The sequence below is a fragment of the Pleurodeles waltl genome, chromosome 12 (assembly GCF_031143425.1).
Source record: "Pleurodeles waltl isolate 20211129_DDA chromosome 12, aPleWal1.hap1.20221129, whole genome shotgun sequence".
NCBI lineage: Eukaryota > Metazoa > Chordata > Amphibia > Caudata > Salamandridae > Pleurodeles > Pleurodeles waltl.
This window is the reverse complement of record NC_090451.1, coordinates 121446738-121464150: the sequence shown is the minus strand read 5'-3', so window position 1 is coordinate 121464150 and position 17413 is coordinate 121446738. Positions and strand designations below refer to the sequence as shown.

General features: G+C 40.6%; 1 non-coding gene across 1 annotated transcript; it reads left to right on the top strand.

Annotated features, from left to right (window-relative positions):
* Window positions 1-15668: 15668 nt before the first annotated feature.
* On the top strand, window positions 15669-15742 carry TRNAT-AGU (transfer RNA threonine (anticodon AGU)). The gene has a single exon. It is a non-coding gene; the product is annotated as a tRNA-Thr (tRNA).
* Window positions 15743-17413: the final 1671 nt, after the last annotated feature.

Here is a 17413-nt window from a genome sequence, read left to right as displayed (position 1 = left end):
GGTACAATGAGGCCCATGGGCGAACTAGGAGGGTGATCGAGCGGACCTTCGGCCTCCTGAAGGGCAGGTTTAGGTGCCTCCATATGACAGGTGGATCCCTATTCTACTCACCAAAGAAGGTGTGCCAGATCATCGTGGCCTGCTGTATGCTTCACAACTTGGCTTTGCGACGACAGATGCCTTTTCTGCAGGAGGATGGTCCGGATGGTGGTGTTGTAGCAGCTGTGGAGCCTGTGGAGAGTGAAGACGAGGAAGGCGAAGAAGACGACATAGACAACAGGAACACAGTAATACAGCAGTATTTCCAATGACACACAGCTAGGAATACACACCTGCATATTACATATACTTAAACACTACTACCTCTCTACTGTCTGTCCTTTCCACCCAGTGTATGGTAACTGAGTTGTGACTTTCCCTTCCAATTTCAGAGATGTGGGCCCCACTGTGTGACATCTGCTTTGTTTCCCCATGGACTACAGCTGTGTGACATTGGTATGTTGGCATCACAATGTAAATAAGCATTTTGACACGGTAATGTCTAATACATTTGTTCAAAATCACAGCCAGACTCCTGATTGTTTTGTGCAATAACTGTGTTTATTACAGTGCTCTATATTGGTGGGTGGTTGCAAATCGGTGAGGGGTGATGGTGGAGGAATGTCCATGGCAGAGTCCAGACTATTAGTATCAGAGGTGCATTGTCCAAATGCCTGTGGAAAGTGGAGCAGGGGCAGTTTAAGGATGGACAGGGTAACAATGTGGGACAGTGGGATGACAATCAGGGAGGTATCCTTTCCTGGTGGGGGTCTTGGCATCTTACTCTGTCTTCTTCCTGGATCTCAGGGCCCGCTTGCAGGGTGGTTCTCCTTCTGCAGGGGGTGGGGTGCTAGTGGCCTGTTGGTCCTGTGGCGGGGCCTCCTGTCCACTAGCGCCGGCAGAGGTGGTAGGCAGTTCTTGGTCCATGCTAGTGTCAGGGGCCCTTTGTGGTGCCACAGTGTCCCGCAATGTGGTGACTACCAGATTCAGAGCCCCTACAATGGTGCCAAGGGCGGAACTAATGGTTCGTAGTTCCTCCCTGAACCCCAAATACTGTTTCTCCTGCAGGAGCTGGATCTCCTGAAACTTGGCCAGTACCGTCGCCATCGTCTCCTGGGAATGATGGTAGGCTCCCATGATGGAGGAGAGGGCCTCGTGGAGAGTGGGTTCCCTGGGGCTGTCCCCCCCCCTGTCGCACAGCAGCCCTCCCAGTTCCCCTGTTTCCCTGGGCCTCTGTCCCCTCGACCGTGTGCCCACTACCACTGCCCCCAGGTCCCTGTTGTTGTTGGGGTGGTGGGTTAACCTGGGTGCCCTGTAGAGGTGGACACACCGCTGATTGACGTGTCCTGGGGACAGAGGTATGGGGCCGCTGGGTGGGTGCTGTGCTGGTGTTCCCAGAGGGGGGAAGGTATGCTGTCGCCTGTGGCTTTCTGAGCGGAACCGACTGTCCTGAGGTCCCCGATGGGCCGGGCTGGTCATCTAGATCGAGGTCGACAGAGCTGCTGTAATCACTGTGTGCCTCTTCTGGGGGTGGAGTGGAAATTTGTGGACCCTCCTGCGCGGTGACGTGGCATTCGGGTCCTGCAGGGGTGTAAAACCATGATTATTGTATCTGTGTGTGCCATGGTGTGCAATGGGTGGGTGCCCGTGTACCCCAGTGCTTGCATTCCTGTGTGGGGGCTTTTGTGACGGTGGTTTGGAGGGGGGATGGGTATGTGCAGTGGGCATGCTTTGGTGATGGGTGTCCATGCTTTGTGGTCGCATGCAGGGCTTGGTGTTGGGATGGGTGGGTTGTGATGGTGAGACATTTGCAAAGAGTAGGGGTGATGGGGGTGAGGGTGAGGGTGGGGGTATGAGTTGGCATGCTGGTGGGGTGGGGGATGAAGTAGTGAAGATGAGACTTCCTAGAGTCCATTCCTCCAGATACTCCTGCGAGGCCCTCAGGATGCAGGATCGCCAAGACCTGCTCCTCCCATGTTGTAAATTCTGGGGGAGGAGGTGGGGGTCTGCCGCCAGTCCGCTGAACCGCGATGTTGTGCCTGGATACCGTTGAACGCACCTTCCCCCGTAGGTCGTTCCACCGCTTCCTGATGTTATCCCTATTTCTTGGGTGCTGTCCCACAGCGTTGACCCTGTCGACAATTCTGCTCCATAGCTCCATCTTCCTGGCAATGGAGGTGTGCTGCACCTGTGTTCCGAAAAGCTGTGGCTCTACCCGTACGATTTCCTCCACCATGACCCTGAGTTCATCCTCAGAAAACCTGGGGTGTCTTTGCGGTGCCATGGGGTGGTGTAGGTGATGTGTGGGGTGGATTGTGTGGTGCTAAGTGTGGTGATGTGTATTGGTGTGTTGTGTGAAGTGCATGGTAATATTGCTGGGTGATGGTAATATGCACGTCTGGGTGCTCGGTTCTCTATTTCTCTGTGCGTGGTCTCGCTTCTCTAGGAGTGGGGGTTTGTGGGTGATGTGGGTGTGTGTTTTATATTTAATTGGGTGTGTGGGAGTGGTGTTTGTATGTGTATCAGGTGTGTGTATTTTGAATTGTCCAATGTGGCTGTGTTTTGTAGATGTGTGTGTATTTTGAGCGCAGCGGTGTGTACCGCAAATGGAATAGAGCGGTTGAAAGACCGCCGCGTGGATTTGTGTGTCGTGATAGTGTGGGTGTATTTCTGTTGGCGTGACGGTGTCGGTTTGGTTATCGCCAGTTTCTCGCTGGCCTTTGGTGTGGCGGACTTTTGTTGGTGTCTGTATTTTGGCGGATTGCGCGTTGTGGGTCAGAATGACCGTGGCGGTTTACCGTGGCCGCGGCGGTAAGTTGGCGGTCTTCTGACAGCGGTATGCGCTTTTTACCGCCAATGTTGGAATGACCCCCAAAGTTTATTAAACCTCATGAGGTGGTACTACAGTTCAAACAGCACCCTTCGGTAATGTTTGAAGTAGCACACTGAACTAAGGGAGCATGGTCCTTTTATACCCACGCAGGGGCTAAAAGAAGGTGGTACAATTATAGAAGCAAGACTTATATACATATAAGGCCATATGGAAATGCACAGTCGACAGGTAGGAGGGGTAACAGTTTTCAAGGACTAGTAGACACATTATTGTTGGTTACTAATTACTAACAGCTGCAGACCTTACTGGGCATGTGCAAAGTGGGAGATGCTAAATATAACTTGTCACTAGACAGATTTTCAAGAGTAGTTAACAGGAGGGTAGGACAGAGCACATGGCGAGCACATGGCAGCATGTGGCAGAGATAATGGCTGCCATGAATACAAAATGGATTAAGCGAAATGTTCACAATTGTTGCTAAATACAAGATGTCCTCTGCTAATGCTTAATCTAATTACTACTAAATTACAACAGGATGCTGTAGTGGGTGGACTGCCCTTGAGTTTGTGTGACCATGAAGCACGACTTTCCTTGGTTTCAGATGGATGAGCAAAAGGGCTTGAGCAGCAGTTCTAAAGATGCTTTCTGAGACAAACAATTCCACCCTCTTTACTAAAGAGATGTCATTTATTATTATCACTCTATTTGCTCTTTGGGCCCTGCATGGATGTTTCTTGCACCTGCCTTCATGATCCTTGAAAACCAGAGGCAGCAAGATCTGTGTCAGGGACATGAAGCACTAAAGCTTGGGAAGCAGCTGTTATCCCTGCCTGGTACAAAGTGACATCCTTACTTGTTGATGGTGGAGGAGTACCGGGATGCATTGCAGGCACAAAGCAGGTCAGTTGTGATAGATAGAAATGCTAGGTTTATTCCTAAACACTAGTAATTACTCTGCCACACACAACTGCATATCTAGTCAGCAGACCAACTATGTGCAATTCAGCCTCTGATTCCATAAAGATGAACAATATTCATATCAGTGTAGGGCACAGCCGAGTGGACGATTCAGCCCAAACGACTTGGACACTTTCCCACTGAAGTTGTTTAGATCAGTGCTGGGGCTTGACAGCTATTTTGTGACACAAACTGTTGCTTAAGTATATGTTTGTGTTCATGTTTGTCGCTGTGCACATATGTGTGCATTTATTTCAAGCCCGGTGGGGGAGTTGTGTATTTTAGGTCTGGATTCTCTCACATATGTTTTATTTCCCGGACGTGCTGTTGTTTACCCTGCAGCTATTTTGCATGCGTATTTTCCAACAACGTCACTTGGACCTGCTCGATTCTGAGCGCTACAACCGCACCGTAATGCCTGGCACTGCAAATTTAAAATTCTCAGTCAAGCTCCATTGTTGTACCTTTTCAGGAACTTTTTGCACCCGGTAGTGAGAAAACCTTGCATATGTTAACATCACATTTTAAAGTTTTGACTTTTGTTACATGCACCCTCATCTGACTGCCTATCTGAAGAAAATGCATGGGTGTCAGGGAAATTTGGTGAGTACTTGTGCTTTGACTCGTAGCGCTACACGCCCTGCTCACTTGCACTTATGAACCAGGTCCATGGACAGACCATTTTTGCTGAAACGTTAACTCAAACTATGTTTTGAGCATATAAAAAAAGTGTGTCTCGTGGGATCACTTTATAAAAACTTATTTGTCAATTTCACACATCACAATCTTGTTTCTTTCTATTATTAAAAATGGGCCTTTTGCAGATAGTTGAGTCAGAGGCAGGAAGCTGTTGTCACTCAGAAATTACTGACTTGGCTAGCCTAATGTTTGCCCATGTCTGAAGCCTTACCGTTTTGTCTTTAAAAGCTAGAAGTTTTTTTTTTAAATGCTAAACAGGAGAGCACCACCCATGTACACTGGATTCCTAATGGTGAATGCAATATCTCGATAGAACGGGCTCTGAAATAAAAAAAAAATGGACTTGTGTTAATGGGCATTGATTCACCAAAATGCCAGGGGTAGCAGAAGTGACATCACAATACCCTTTGACATTAATGACTTCACAGGAAGTGCCATCATACGACCCTGGATCCAGACTTTTTTCAGGATCCATATCACATGACCCCAACATCACATTCAGTTACATCATGGGTACTCACAAACACTTTCACAGGGGCCAAAAGGTTGGGTCTGTAACGTGTCTGGGGACCGCATTGATGCCAGGGCGGTGGCGGTCGAGCGGGGTGACCAGGAGGATTGGTGGCAAGGTAGGTGTAGGGGAAGTAAAGGTTATACATCTAGTGGCTGAAATAAACAATGGGAAACCTGAAAACATGGAATTAATCCTGGCTTACCCACTTTTCCAAATTCTGTGATCCTAGGCAATTGTTTAGTGTCACTTTCCCTCCTTTTTCTGCATTATCACATTTAAGATGACCTTGAAATACAAGATTCTTGGTGTGCGCTGCACAAAACCTGCTTCTATGTTTGATTTAATAAACTATAATGTTTTTATGTATGATAGGAACCCAGGCCACCCATAAAGTGCGCATACCAAGTGGCTTGCCTCTTTAATTTACTATTGGTGGTCTTCTCGGGGTAAGGGAAATAATTGTTGTTTCCAAATTTATGTTTGAAAACTATCACTTTAAAAGGAATACATCTCAATGTACTGATAAAATAAATTGTACTAAGGCGAAAAGGTTCTGCATGTTAACTAAATACACTTAATTAATTTTGAAGAGACTGTCTTAGTTTTACACTTATGCTAAAAGATATCTTTAAAAATGAAGGCGTTTTTAAAGTTAAGTGCAGAAGTCCCTAGTTACTTCCTTTCTTTGGCACCAATTAAGTTTGAAATAAATGATTGTGTGTGTATTTAATATTTTTGTTAGTGCGGAGTCGAACAAACAGCTGCCCAGTGCTCCTGTTGCCCCAGGGGCCGCAGGTAAAGGTGAGAGGGGACGCATGAGGCCCGCAGGCCGTACTTTGAGTATCCCTGAGATAATTGCACTTTTGCCGATAGGTTTCACTACGAGTAAACTGTAGCAGCGAAATTGCGCTCTTTTTTTCCTTTTAATGTGGCAAGAAAAGTCCGGTTGGGAGTTTAAAACCCCTAATAGCTCTAACTCGGAGAAATGCGAAACCCGTTGCATTACAAATGCTTGTTTCTCTCCCTTTGACATAAGGCCACACAGTATCTTTGGGGCAGCATTGCCTTTACGTCAAAGAATAGTACATTTGTGCCTCAGTTTCACACAGTCTCACTCATTACCTGTCACTGCTTCTCACTCACTTTCACTCACACACGCTTATACATACAGGCACATGCTCAAACACACTGTCTTATCTCACATAAACACTCTAACACACAACACACACACAACATTCATCTAAACATATATTTACTTACAACAGCTGCCACCAAAAGCGCTGTGCAGCTAAATGTGCACCATGTTTTATTACATTAATAGTAAATAACAGAATAGTTTTCGCTATTCGTGTAACATAAAATGTGCTGTAAATATTAACTGTGTAGTCGCCTCGTGTTCTTGGCAGCAGCGACCCCTGGCGGCCCCTTAATGACGTCCATGCCTGTGTCCCAGTGTTTACTAAAGGTGGGTCTATAGAGAAAAGCGAATGAAGCACACAGATGGTAAGTATAATCCCTCTATTCTCAATATCCAAATATTCTAAACATTTAATCTTATCAAGAAAACATAATATGAATTCCCACAAATGTGGTATCAGTACAAAATGTAACCATTACAAGATTTAGAAAAGCACAAATTAATTTTAATAAATGAAACATAGAATGAATCTGAATCAAAAAAGAAGTTCATTCCATAGAAACCTAATACAAAAAAGGACTAGAATTTGACAGCAAATAATCTATACAATATATGCAGAAATTAAACCAACATAAAACACATTACATATTAAGTCAACACAAGAGCGGTGGTCCCCTAATATGACCATTCAATATCCAGAATGAAAAGAGAAGAGATTAGGGGATAGAAATTATCCACTTCAACGATTGGGAAGTAGAAAGATTATCTTCATCCAAATAGAGAAAGAAACTGTCCAATTCTTCCAAATTCAGCCGACACGTGTTTCGTCCTTATAAAGGACTTTATCAAGGCTGACAAAGACAAATAATGAAAGGTTCATTTTATACCTTGTTTACCGTAAATAACAAGAATAGTAACCTAGACAAACAGTGCCACATACTATACCAGCATGCTACCAACGGTATAAGTGTCATAAAGTTAGAAAGATATTCCGTGATAAGATGCATACCGATTCCACAAGTGAATGTTGTTAACATCAGACTACTTTTGGGAGCAAGCAAAAATAATGCTTCTAACTACCATACATTTAGTATCAAGAAATTGATCTCCATCGAGAATAAAGAGGAAAATAAAAGAGGTATAGAACCAAGATACTCTTATGAGAGACACCAGAAAACAGGATCACCTCATGCGTGTTTTATACTGTCACTTACTTAAAAAAGTCCAAAATTTGTGAAAGTATATTGCGAACGATAGAATATTATGAGTAACTAGTAATTGATAATTAGAGAGATACACTGAATTCAATACCTTTCTTCTTATTATGATTGTTGTTTGAAAACGAAAAGTTGAGCCAAAATATCCTTCAAGGGTCAGAAAAGTCTGTGGAAAAAAGGGGGGAGCCTAAACTGATTACTTGATCAGGAAACTATTAATACAGTGTGTATAAAATACGTCAAACATAGACACTAACCTGTAATTCATAAGTTTTCAATACATAAAGATGTTAATGTGGATCCTGAATTTGCCTGATATTCCAAATATAAGGTGCCTAGAATGAGTCAAAGTAACAGAAGTTTACGTGTGTAGGTCCGAAAGGGAAAGCGGAACTAACCAGTAGATTTCCCCGAATTACTTAGAAGTTAAAAAAGTGTTGCCAACAAATAGTGATTATATGTAGCTCCTTAAGTAAAAGTAAAAGGACAACTGAGATGGGAGTTCCCATTGGACGATATGTCCTACTTTACCTCTGCAGAAAGTATGCTGTCCTGACGGCAGTCCTCCGATACCGGCTTTCAACAAGCTGGACATCCCCCGGACGTTCATTTTTAAAGGACAGTGTAATGGAAGAAGGACTTCTCCTTCTCGGGTGAACTCATAGGTATGAGAGAGTTCGTCACAACTATGGTCGCCATCTTGAAATTAAAAGCCGGCAATTTTACCTAGTAACACGTAGTCCGAGTTTTGTTAGGAATAAGAAGGTAAAGTATCCTCTAGATAACTACGTTTAGGGAGGGAGATGGAATCTCCCATTGCGACCAGAAAACTAAAAAATATAGAAAAACCAACTGATACAGCACGGCACAAATATCAGTGCATAGTACTATGAACGCACGCACAGGGAGAGTAATTAAAAGTTCGTGTGCCAGAGATAAACGTCTTAATTCTAGTTGAAATAGACTAAATGGAGAGCACCATCACCACGTCTCTGAATAATGTCTCCATGGCCCATTATCTATAAACACTACTTTGACGCCATCTTAGATGGTCCTTAGAAGAATATCATATTCTTAGTATAATTTTTTTTTTGCTGTAATGTTCTTAATTTTAGAAAGAAAAGTTACTAGGAATAAAGTTGGTTATTAGAAATTGCAATTAAAAATTAAAGAATGTTCGACTTATATGACTAAAGTATATAGTATATCAATAATCTATTCAGTGTATCTGTATTCTAATTGTCAATATAGGAATGTGATATAGTGGCACATAGAAAAGTCAGAGATATGTCTAGCAAGTTGATGTCCATTGATGAAACATATAGAATAAATCACATATCAATGACAAATTAGTATCCATTGATGAAATATAAAAAATAAATAAATCACATATCAATTATATTCCAAAACAGATGGTACTTTTTTACAAATCATGAGACACATATTCATATTGGCACATTTTTACGCAGTAACAATCATCCAGAAAACTTTTGCTAGCAGACTTATCAAGATCATATCATAAAAAATAATGTAGTTCATGGTCAATGTTTATTCCCATTCGTATACTCTTCAATCTTAGTATCCATTTGGCCTCATTCCTTCTGAGTTGCAGCTCACGGTTTCCTCCTCTAGGATGTGCCTGTGTCTGACTGATACCCATATATTTTAGTTTAGGAATTTCTATTGTGGAATGTTCATTATTGACATGGCGTACTAAGGGTGACAAAGGATCCTTGTTTCTCAGAGCTCGCACGTGTTCTTGGATCCTCTCTTTCAGAGGTCTAATTGTACTGCCCACATAAATCTTTCCACATTCACATATTAGTATGTAAATTACATATTTGGTGTTACAATTGATAAATTCCTGAATTTGGTATGTCTTGCTACCATTGAAGTTGAAACTAAAAGTCTTATGTAGCGCAAGATTACATACATTACATCTGCTGCAACAAAAGAAACCCTTCGGTTTAGTAGGTAGCCAAGTAGTCAATTTTTCATTTAATGATGGTAGATAGCTTTTACATACAATATCCCGAATAGTGGTCCCTCTTTTATGAATCATAGTGGGTTTAATCAGCAATAACTGTTTCAGGGTATTGTCAGTATGTAAGATGTTCCAATGTTTACAAAGGATTTTATAAATATCCTGACTATTCTGACTGAATGGAGTACAGAATAAAACAGATCCTTTATTTCTGTTTTGTTTTGTTGTACTGTTTCTAAGAAGAGAAGATCTTTGAATTTTATTGATTTTCTTTCTGGCTTTGCTGATAGTTTGTATAGAGTATCCTCTTTGAATAAATCTGTTTTTTAGTTTGTCTAATTCAAAATCACAGATTACACTATTGCTGCAGTTTCTTTTCACCCGAATCATTTCTCCAAAAGTAATTGCATTTTTTTGTGTGGTTGGGTGAGCACTTCCAGCATGTAGCAGTGCATTGCAGGCAGTGGACTTCCGATATAATTTGGAATGTACGCCATTATTTTCAACAAAAATTTCCAGATCTAGAAAGTGAATCCGATCCCTACTGTACTCGTGTGTCATCTTAATGTTGAAATCGTTGTCATTAATGTGATCTATGAATTGCAATAACTGTGGCTCATTGCCAGTCCAAATCATGAGTACATCGTCTATGTACCTTCCCCTAAAAAATATATGTTCTGTAAGATTAGGGGGGGCCATTGAGCCACACATGTATTTTTTCAAAAAGGCCCATAGAAAGATTGGCATAAGACGGTGAGAAGCGTGAGCCCATCGCAACTCCTTGTGCCTGTCTGTACCATCCGCCATTGTGGGTAAATACATTGTTGTCTAATATAAATGCAATCATATCCACTAACATGTTGGTATGTTCAGAATATGAGGCCGATCTACTGGCCAAAAAATGTTGAATCGCTTCCAAACCTTTGTCTTTAGGTATGCAAGTATATAGCGAGCTGACATCTAAGGTTACCCAGCTCATTTCAGGTGACCATGTGATATCCTCTAATTTCACGAGAACATCCCGTGTATCTTGTAGATATGAAGGAAGATTTCTGACGAAAGACTGTAAAAAAATATCTATGTATTCTGAGAGTGTTTCGGTAGGTGAACCTATATCCGATATAATGGGTCTGCCTGGTGGCAATGTATTATGTTTATGAATTTTTGGAAGTATATATATACATGGAGCCCTGGGATGGGCATTAAAAATATATTTGTACTCTAAATCTGAAATGAGACATTTGTCTAGCCATGTATGTAACAATAACTCCAGATCATGGATGATTTGGGGTAAGGGGTTGTCTTTTAGTTCAATATAAGATGTAGTATCCATCAATTGACGGTTGATTTCACTGATTTAATCCAGTCTATTCAGGATGAATATATTGCCTCCTTTATCGGCTTCTTTTATAACTATGGCCTGGTTTTCACCAAGGTCTTTTAATGCCAATCTTTCCATTTTAGTTATATTATGTGAAATATGTGACTTCCCTTCATGAATTCTCTTCTCTAGTTTATCTAGTTCATCCACAACTAATCTGTGGAAGGTGTCTATAGCATTATCATTTGATAATATTGGAGTGAAAATTGATCTGGGTTTGAAACCACTGTTCAGTGTTACATCCTGTGTTATGTTTAACTCAGCTAGAACTTGATGCATATCAACAGACTCGTCTTCCAGAGTATTTAAAGAAAGTAAGGTTTGGATGTCCTCTATATCTTTTATTGTGTGTGTGCTAGGTAATGTTTCTAATGTCGACATAGGTGTTTTGTTGTTTTTTTCTGCAAATAATTTTTTTAGTTTCAATTGTCTTGTGAATTTGTACAGGTCGATGTGTACTTCGGTCATATCACAATGACTAGCAAGACAAAAGCCCAAACCTTTGCCTAGTATATTTGTTTGTTCCTCAGTCAGCACATAGTCAGACAAATTCACAATTGAAATACCATCATTAAGTGAATTGTCAACAATTGTTTGTACTTTGCAAGTGTCTAATGATTTTAGGTTTTGGGATGTTTGTTCTTGGATGCCCTGGTCTGTACCCCTATTGTACTGGGGGGCCTTCCTGGTCCTCTTTCTTTTTCCTCTGCGTGTTCTCTTAGATTTGATTGTGTCGTTTGAGGAAACTTTCTCCTGTTGCCTAATCGGTACCTCTTGGCCTCCCGAAAAAACCAGAGGAAGCCCTATAATCTAAGTCAGAGGCTAGACTTGAACTGTCACTTGGTGTTTCTCTTTCTTGTTCCCCCGATGTAATAGAAACTTCGGATTCACTTTCCGATGTTTGTCTATTCGTATTGGTATCTGTAATTGTTGTTTTAACCGAAATACCATCAAACCTTTTGGCAAACGTATATATATGCGTCCTTCTCTATAATCCCTTTCATCTCGGTTTATTTTTGTCATTTTTTTATCTTTGATATATGACTGGTGTTTATCTAAAATATCTTTTAGTATTTTGTCATTTTTGTCCTTTGTTTCTGGTAGATTCAAATTGAGTATTTCTAACTCCAACTCTTGAATCTCTCTGAGTAAGGTATCTCTTTTTTGTTCAGCATGTTCAATGAGTATCAGCATCATCCCCTTTGAAGCCTCAAACAATAGTTGTTCCCATTCATGTAAGTGTTTAGATGATAAATCATCAAAAGAGGGGAAAATCACTATTCTGAGCCCTCGCGGTACTCTTCTGTCTGAAATGTATTTTTTTAGGACTGTGGCGTCCCACCAACGAGATAATTCTTGCTTACGTAGTCTCTCTAATCTGATATATTTTTTCCTCATTCCTTCTGGATGGTTGTTTGTTATCCCTATACTGGGATTTGTTTCTGTCTGTTGTTTAAACATTGTTGAGAATATTTGTTCTCTATCATCATTGAATTGAGCCATCTAAAGGGTAAGTTTTAAAAATTGTTGAGCTCTTCTAGGGAAGTGCTGGCGGCTTTGTAAACCTTTTCTTTTTATTAGAGGATTTGGACAACAAAAAGCCTAAGACTTGCCGCACATTCCTATAGTGTCGAGTATTGTTAGGGTGCTCATACATTCAAAACATGCCTGTTGTCCAGCATGTGTATCGGGACAGGATAAACCCCTGCCCACATATTAAATCTACAGAGAAAAGCGAATGGAGCACACAGACGGTAAGTATAATCCCTCTATTCTCAATATCCAAATATTCTAAACATTTAATCTTACCAAGAAAACATAATATGAATTCCCACAAACGTGGTATCAGTACAAAATGTAACCATTACAAGATTTAGAAAAGCAAAAATGAATTTTAATAAATGAAACATAGAATGAATCTGAATCAAAAAAGAAGTTCATTCCATAGAAACCTAATACAAAAAAGGACTAGAATTTGACAGCAAATAATCTATACAATATATGCAGAAATTAAACCAACATAAAACACATTACATATTAAGTCAACACAAGAGCGGTGGTCCCCTAATATGACCATTCAATATCCAGAATGAAAAGAGAAGAGATTAGGGGATAGAAATTATCCACTTCAACGATTGGGAAGTAGAAAGATTATCTTCATCCAAATAGAGAAAGAAACTGTCCAATTCTTCCAAATTCAGCCGACACGTGTTTCGTCCTTATAAAGGACTTTATCAAGGCTGATAAAGACAAATAATGAAAGGTTCATTTTATACCTTGTTTACCGTAAATAACAAGAATAGTAACCTAGACAAACAGTGCCACACACTATACCAGCACGCTACCAACGGTATAAGTGTCATAAAGTTAGAAAGATATTCCGTGATAAGATGCATACCGATACCACAAGTGAATGTTGTTAACATCAGAATACTTTTGGGAGCAAGCAAAAATAATGCTTCTAACTACCATACATTTAGTATCAAGAAATTGATCTCCATCGAGAATAAAGAGGAAAATAAAAGAGGTATAGAACCAAGATACTCTTATGAGAGACACCAGAAAACAGGATCACCTCATGCGTGTTTTATACTGTCACTTACTTAAAAAAGTCCAAAATTTGTGAAAGTATATTGCGAACGATAGAATATTATGAGTAACTAGTAAGTGATAATTAGAGAGATACACTGAATTCAATACCTTTCTTATTATTTTGATTGTTGTTTGAAAACGAAAAGTTGAGCCAAAATATCCTTCAAGAGTCAGAAAAGTCTGTGAAAAAAAGGGGGGAGCCTAAACTGATTACTTGATCAGGAAACTATTAATACAGTGTGTATAAAATACGTCAAACATAGACACTAACCTGTAATTCATAAGTTTTCAATACATAAAGATGTTAATGTGGATCCTGAATTTGCCTGATATTCCAAATATAAGGTGCCTAGAATGAGTCAAAGTAACAGAAGTTTACGTGTGTAGGTCCGAAAGGGAAAGCGGAACTAACCGGTAGATTTCCCCGAATTACTTAGAAGTTAAAAAAGTGTTGCCAACAAATAGTGATTATATGTAGCTCCTTAAGTAAAAGTAAAATGACAACTGAGATGGGAGTTCCCATTGGACGATATGTCCGACTTTACCTCTGCAGAAAGTATGCTGTCCTGACGGCAGTCCTCCGATACCGGCTTTCAACAAGCTGGACGTCCCCCGGACGTTCATTTTTAAAGGACAGTGTAATGGAAGAAGGACTTCTCCTTCTCTGGTGAACTCATAGGTATGAGAGAGTTCGTCACAACTATGGTCGCCATCTTGAAATTAAAAGCCGCCAATTTTACCTAGTAACACGTAGTCCGAGTTTTGTTAGAAGTAAGAAGGTAAAGTATCCTCCAGATAACTACGTTTAGGGAGGGAGATGGAATCTCCCATTGCGACCAGAAAACTAAAAAATATAGAAAAACCAACTGATACAGCACAGCACAAATATCAGTGCATAGTACTTTGAACGCACGCACAGGGAGAGTAATTAAAAGTTTGTGTGCCAGAGATAAACGTCTTAATTCTAGTTGAAATAGACTAAATGGAGAGCACCATCACCACGTCTCTGAATAATGTCTCCATGGCCCATTATCTATAAACATTACTTTGACGCCATCTTAGATGGTCCTTAGAAGAATATCATATTCTTAGTAGAAACATTTTTTTGCTGTAATGTTCTTAATTTTAGAAAGAAAAGTTACTAGGAATAAAGTTGGTTATTAGAAATTGCAATTAAAAATTAAAGAATGTTCGACTTATATGAGTATAAAGTATATAGTATATCAATAATCTATTCAGTGTATCTGTATTCTAATTGTCAATATAGGAAAGTGATATAGTGGCACATAGAAAAGTCAGAGATATGTCTAGCAAGTTGATGTCCATTGATGAAATATATAGAATAAATCACATATCAATGACAAATTAGTATCCATTGATGAAATATAAAAAATAAATAAATCACATATCAATTATATTCCAAAACAGATGGTACTTTTTTACAAATCATGAGACACATATTCATATTGGCACATTTTTACGCAGTAACAATCATCCAGAAAACTTTTGCTAGCAGACTTATCAAGATCATATCATAAAAAATAATGTAGTTCATGGTCAATGTTTATTCCCATTGGTATACTCTTCAATCTCAGTATCCATTTGGCCTCATTCCTTCTGAGTTGCAGCTCACGGTTTCCTCCTCTAGGATGTGCCTGTGTCTGACTGATACCCATATATTTTAGTTTAGGAATTTCTATTGTGGAATGTTCATTATTGACATGGCGTACTAAGGGTGACAAAGGATCCTTGTTTCTCAGAGCTCGCACGTGTTCTTGGATCCTCTCTTTCAGAGGTCTAATTGTACTGCCCACATAAATCTTTCCACATTCACATATTAGTATGTAAATTACATATTTGGTGTTACAATTGATAAATTCCTAAAGGTGGGCGCGGGCGTCACTCGTGGTATTAGAGAAAACCTCCCCCTGTATGTGTAATCTGCGTTTACAAAGTTTCTACCAATGCTCTGTGCTTGCGTTGGATATATATATTATTATAAGCATAGCACATCGGAGTCTCCGCTTCATATTTTGAACCATTAACAGATGGGTGTTTGGTGATATTCATGTTTCTAAAACATGCTTTACCGCACCCCTGATTCCCGTGGCAGTTTATTCACATAGTCAACCTTTTGTTGTAAAAATAAGGAAAGACAAAGTGATTACGGTCAAAACCATGAATAAGTGGGTGTTTCCTTAACAATTGTGAAGGCGCTTTAGGCCCACAAATAGCACTACATAAATACCACTGTAGGAGACTGCAACCCGACATGTTTCTCATTGAGAAACAGGTGGGACAGCTATGAGTAGCCGGCGCTGTGGCTTAGTTGGTTAAAGTGCCTGTCTAGTAAACAGGAGATCCTGAGTTCGAATCTCAGCAGTGCCTACACTTTTCATTTCCTTCTTCGAGGGGAAAAAACTACCTTTCCATAATCAGATATTAGGTAAACTGTTGTTTATTTTTTACTTCTGATGTCATCATTGTTCAAATACAATTGGCAGCGTTCTTATTTTTTCACAATCTTCAAAGAGATAAGTCCCATCTTTGCATTTCTTAGTGATTGGCCTTTTTGTTCCTTTGAAGTCGAGACGTGACCTGTGGTGATTTGATGCGTCATTGGCGGTGGCCTGGCGAACACTGAACGGAGGAAGAGACCAGAGCTACTGTACGTCCTGCTGGGAGGCGTTTGTTCCAGGGGGGCCGAGGCAGTGAACGGGAAGGTCCTTCTCATGGCAGCACTCACAGGGATGGACGCTGTGGGAGGCAGGTTTCACGAGCAAAGATAAACCTGGAGTTGTGCAGTGAGCAAGAGAAGGCTCTTTTAATACATTAATTATATATACTACCTCTAAGTTGGTTACTAGACCCGAGATTGGAAGGGGGGACACTTTGACCCAAAGCAGTAGCAGTCTTTTTCAGAACCTTAGGCCCAGCTCAGACAGGAAGCAGCGTGGAGCACTGTGTTCAGCTCTTGGGGCTCCATATGTAGTGCTTCAGAGGCTTCTGGGGTCTCATCTGCAGCCCCAGCTGTGGTATGGTCCGTCATGGGATGTTTATACTGCACGGTGAAGGCACCTCCGACTGCAGTTTTGGTTGAGTCTAGAAAAGCATTTATTCCAAAAGCAAGAGTCTGTAACTCACTGAGCAAACTGACAAGGAGACGCCATTACACCTGCAACTGAGACAAGTTGTTCTGGGCGAGGAAGGTGTGATAGAGCGGAACGTGGTAACAATTTACCTGCGTTCGGACGCTCTTTAGGCCGATGAATCTTTTGACTATGTGGGAACTCTCTGTACTCTTAATCGATCAATCTCATCAAAATTAATAATCAATAACGAACATAAGCAACACCTTGAACAACATAACACTTAACAATTAATCCAGAATACATTTAGGCGAACCCTGACCTTTCAGCCAGGAATAACCACACCAGTTTATTGCAAAGTTAGTGAATTTATTTCCCTATATTAACAAAGCTAGCACAATATAAATGTGTCTCAACACTAAATGATAAACATAAATGAACATTAATAGCTGTCCATATCGTCGGAACAAGTGTAATCTATGTAGCATTTGAATCACAAGGCATTCGATAGTGGCAATGCAAAGCACTAATACGATAATCTGTAATGGGCTAATTGCGTACATTTAGTCAGCATAACAAGATCTCAAATTGCATCGTGCGACATATGGAATCCTCGTCTAACCTCAAATTAGCATCAGCATGTGGGACTTCATGCAAAATCAATTTGGCAACATCAATTTAGAAAACTCCTAGCTAGGGTCCTTCTCAAAATCAGCAGTTGGTTACCTAAAGGAAACACAATGCAATTTTACAATTTCCTTTCATAATTACCAATTCCAATCAGCAATCAATGAAGTCTTCGTCTCACAGGTATCGTTTCTCGATCAGCATAGGGCCGGGACAAAAGGGGCAAAGGTGAACGGGGCAATTGCCTCACGGCGGCAAGATAAGATTACTACTTCATGCAAAGGGGCAAATCAAAGTTAAGTCTCTAGGGCAAGAATCATTAAGGTCTCTTTCTCTCGATTAG